Consider the following 4743-nt stretch of genomic DNA (forward strand, 5'->3'; position numbering starts at 1 on the left):
TGGTGGCAGTCGAGGTGGTGGTGGATATGGTGGCAGTGGGGATGGCTATAACGGATTTGGTAATGATGGAAGCAACTTTGGAGGTGGTGGAAGCTATAATGATTTTGGCAACTACAACAATCAATCTTCAAATTTTGGACCCATGAAAGGAGGAAATTTTGGAGGCAGAAGCTCTGGCCCCTATGGTGGTGGAGGCCAATACTTTGCCAAACCACGAAACCAAGGTGGCGATGGTGGTTCCAGCAGCAGCAGTAGCTATGGCAGTGGCAGAAGGTTTTAATTACTGCCAGGAAACAAAGCTCAGCAGGAGAGGAGAGCCAGAGAAGTGACAGGGAAGCTACAGGTTACAACAGATTTGTGAACTCAGCCAAGCACAGTGGTGGCAGGGCGTCGCTGCTACAAAGAAGACATATTTTAGACAATACTCATGTGTATGGGCAAAAAACTTGAGGACTGTATTTGTGACTAATTGTGTAACAGGTTATTTTAGTTTCTGTTCTGTGGAAAGTGTAAGGCATTCCAACAAAGGGTTTTAATGTAGATTTTTTTTTGCACCCATGCTGTTGATTGCTAAATGTAATAGTCTGATCATGACGCTGAATAAATGTGTCTTTAAAAAAAAAAAAACTGACGGTTGATAGAGGGAGGTGGATGGGGGATGGGCTGGATGGGTGATGGGTACTAAGGAGGGCTCTTGTAATGCAGGCTGAGTGTTGTATGTAAATGGTGAATCACTGAATTCTATTCCTGAAACCAATATTGCTCTGTAGGTTGGCTAACTAAAATTTTTAAAAATAAAATAAAGAAAAAGGGAGCAGTGGGTTTACAAGACAAAAAAACAGTGTGAGCTAATAGGATTAGTCCATGTTTTTTTTCTTGCCATGCTCTGAGCACCTTAAGTAACCTTGCATCTCTGACCCTTGCCAAACCTGACCAAAGCAGACCTTCTGGGGCCTAAAGTAGTCTTGTCTGATTAGCCTCAGGCCAATGCTTGATGTCAGGGAGTACAGCTCTTCCCTGAACAACCCGGCTGGCCTTGTACACTCTAGGAACATGGCATAGCCTAGACATTACAGCTGTCGTACCATATCAAATCTTCTGGAAATTGAGTCTTGATCCAGAGCAAGCCAATATCCACCGTCTCTCTTTAAACTGCCATTTTGACTGCTGAAGAAGCCATTGTCACGGAGAAGTGAGTTCCTCTAGCCGTTGGACTCCACTCCTCCAGCTCTTCACCATTAGTTTCCACCACTACCGTCTTTGCTGAGCCAAAGATGAGCATATCCAAGATGTGAAAAGGGTTTCATTGCTGACCCCAATTTTTACCCCTACTAACAAGCAGACACTTGTCATCTCCTCACCGTGGGTGGAGTGGATTTCTCTGCCACTTGACTTTGGGCTTGGCCATGTAAATTGTTTTGGTGAATGATATCTGGTCACTGGGACAATTTTGAGCCTAGGCCTTAACAGACCGTGCATGTTTCCATTTGTTCTCTTGCACTTATAACACCGCCATAAGGTGACATGCCTAAGAATGAGCCGAGCCATCTTGACCAAAGAAGAGAAGAACACACATGGAGCTGAAGCACCCTATCCAATACAAACCCTGAAGTGAGAAAAAAGGGCCACCCTAAGTGCCCCAGACTGCAGCAGTGACATCCAGCTGAGCCCAGCCACAACTGGTAGGACTTGAGCCAAACGGCGACTGCACAAAAAGTCTTTTTGCCCACCCTGTCGCTTGTCACCACTGCTCATTAGATCTGGGTGACCACCTGATTAAAGGGAAGCAATAGGTAAATGACATGAACCAATCAAGTCATCTTCTTGAGGGTTTGGATATGGAAACAACGTGTAATCGGTAAGGGATGAAGTCAGGAAGACTTGGAAACGGAGGTGTCATTTGGAGCCCCGTATAACTTGGTGAATTAACAGAGAAGGCCAGTCTTCAGAGTGAAATAGGAAAACAGAGCACACGTTCAAAGAGTTTCGGAGACAGAGCGCCTGAGTGGCTCAGTCAATTGAGCGTCTGACTTGGGCTTAGATCATGATCTCATGGTTCGTGGGTTCGAGCGCCACATCAGGCTCTATGCTGACAGTTAGAGCCTGGAGCCTGTCTTCAGATTCTGTGTCTCCCTCTCTCTCTGACCCTCCCCTGCTCACGCCGTATCTCTCTCTCTCTCTCTCTCGCTCTCGCTCTCACTCTTGCTCCCTCTCTCTCTCAAAAATAAATAAACATTAAAAAAATGTTTTAAGACTTTCAAAGAAGAGTCCCAGAAAGACAAAGTAACAAAAAGATGATTAGAGTAAACTCCATTCCCACAGGCTCTTGGCACCAGAAGACTTGAAGCCTTGTTGGCCTGGAAGTCTTGTGTCTAAGAAGCTGTCAGTTGTGTCATCAAATCCATCTCTTACTTCCCACTCACTGTGTACACATGTCCACATGCCCACACATGTATGCACACAAAGTTTTATTTTTAGATATCTTAAATGGATTTTGTTCCTTGGAAGTAAAGAACTGGACTAAGCTAGTTTCCATAATGGAAAAAGAGGAAAGAAGAGCAACCAGCTCCATAGATGATATGCCCTCACGTGGTAGAAAGCCACCGTGACTGCCTGGGGGACTGTGTATCATGTAGCTTTCACTGTATAAGAAGGTATCTTGGGGTTTAAGAGTATAGAACAACAGGGGCACCTGCGTGGCTCAGTCAGCTGAGCATCTGATTCTTGATTTCAGCTTAGGTCATGATCCCAGGCCATGGGATCAAGCCTCATGTTGGGCTCCATGCTAAGCATGGACCCTGCTTAAGATTCTCTCTCCCTCTCCCTCTGCCCCTCTCCTCTGCTCATGCCTGTACTCTCTCTCTCTCTCTCAAAAAAAAAAGAGTGTAGAACAATAAAATATGTTGCTCACAATTTTGTGGATTGTGATGGCTGGGACATTTGGGACATTTGTGATGACACTTCTGGTCTTTTCTGGCTGCATGTTCAAGGATAGTGATTGTTAAGCTGTTTTTCTAGAAGGGCCTTACTGGCAATGACTCATCTCTCTTCCGTGGGGTCTCTCATCCTCCAACAGGCAGCCCAGGCATCTCCACATGGTGTCTGGAGGACTACCAAAGCAGAAGCAAAGAAGCAGTCACTCAAATGAGGAAGTTCATTTTAAGTCTCTGCTCATGTCATCATTACTAGTGCCCCGTAGCCAAGACAAATCTCCTGGTAGAGCGTAGACCCAGGGTGATGGAGACTGAGCAAGGGCTCAGGTACAGGAAGGAGTGAACAGTTCGGAAGTCTTTATTGCAACGACATAGCAAAACTACAATGGACAGAGATGGAGAAAGGAACACTGCCAAGAAGGGCCTGTGTGCAAGGCCCAAAGGCCAGTAGGGTGATATTTTTAAGGGAATGAGTCTAGGAAAACCTCCAGTTTGCTATAATGTGACCTGTGTACCTTTGGAAGAATACAAGATTTTATTATTATTTTTTAATGTTTGTTTATTTTTGAGGGAGAACACGTGAGCATGAGCGAGGGAGGGGCAGTGAGGGAAGGGGACAGAAGATCTGAAGCAGGCTCAGAGCTGACTGCAGCAAGCCTGACGCAGGGCTAGAACTCATGAGCATGAGATCATGATGTGGACTGCGGTCAGATGCCCAACTGACTGAGCCACCCACATGCTGCAACAGTACAAGATTGTAACTCAGTGACTTGTTACTCTTCCATCATGGACACACCTGTCTAAATAGTTATAAAATATACAATAAGCATCTGTAGTTATTTCACTCTTGCTGGAATGCCTAACCTCCCTCCCCTCCTTTAGAAAAGAAGAATTTCAGTAGAATTATCAGAGGGGAAATATCAAAAGCTTGAAAATAAAGTGTTCTTCTGGAATACAACTTACATAACAAGCTCTCTTAGACTTGATAGCAGAGAAGTCTTCCAAATAATGAACCTATTCATGCGGGGGGAACTGTTCTGTTGCAAACGCTTCCCTGGGCGTACCTCCGAAGGCACCAAGCCATTACTTGAAATGGAGCTTGTCCCTTTAAGTATTATAACCTCATAACTGTGAATCATAACTTAAAAGCGATCGCTCTATACCCTATTTCTGAACCCCTATGCCACTCTGGACATCCATATCTGTGAGGTTGGCAGAGACCGGGGACTTCCAAAGGTCGAAGCATTATGTGGTGTCATCTGTGGAATATGCAAGCATCCCAAAGTGCCTAGACATAGGCACCCGATCACAGCAAGTTCTCTTGAAGAGGCAGCACTGTCCCATCACCCCGTTAGGAAGAGGGAGTCCTCAAAGTAGAGCCACACAAATTTACACTTTCCTCTTGGTACAAATGCTAATTTACAAACACAAGCTATTTCTCCTTTGAGCATGTTCCTCTTGCTGTGTTGCCTAACTGCAAACCAACAATTGTGACATCACCATCATTTCCAGGCAGCCAGACGCAAACCACAAAGAGAAAATTTCCATTCGTAGACTGCAGTGTTATTAACCAGTGATCAGGGAAAAGGGTATGAAGGGAGGTGGAGAAGTTAAGGCATACTGTCTTTGAAAATATAAGTATAGAGTGTGGAAATTTCCAGTGGAGCCGGGATGTGGGGACCAACCTGGTTTTTTTTAAGATTTTATTTCTAAGTCATCTCCACACCCAGTATGGGGCTCAAACGTACAGCCCCAAGATTAACAGTCATGTCCTCTACTGACTGAGCCAGCCAGGCACCCCAAAGCACCA

General features: G+C 45.1%; 1 long non-coding RNA gene and 1 pseudogene across 1 annotated transcript in view; one reads left to right on the plus strand and one right to left on the minus strand.

Moving 5' to 3' along the window:
- LOC115283891 overlaps positions 1-443 on the plus strand; it is a 1070-nt pseudogene extending 627 nt beyond the window's left edge.
- Positions 1-4149, minus strand: part of LOC115283892 — a 22665-nt gene extending 18516 nt beyond the window's left edge. Inside the window, exons 1-2 of the long non-coding RNA XR_003905086.1 lie at positions 3897-4149; positions 3030-3110 (exon numbers count right to left, since the gene is read on the minus strand). This is a non-coding gene — a long non-coding RNA (uncharacterized LOC115283892). The remainder of the gene's footprint in view (positions 1-3029; positions 3111-3896) is intronic.
- Between the last annotated feature and the right edge of the window lie 594 nt (positions 4150-4743).

This window comes from Suricata suricatta, chromosome X (genome assembly GCF_006229205.1).
Source record: "Suricata suricatta isolate VVHF042 chromosome X, meerkat_22Aug2017_6uvM2_HiC, whole genome shotgun sequence".
NCBI classification, from domain to species: Eukaryota; Metazoa; Chordata; class Mammalia; order Carnivora; family Herpestidae; genus Suricata; species Suricata suricatta.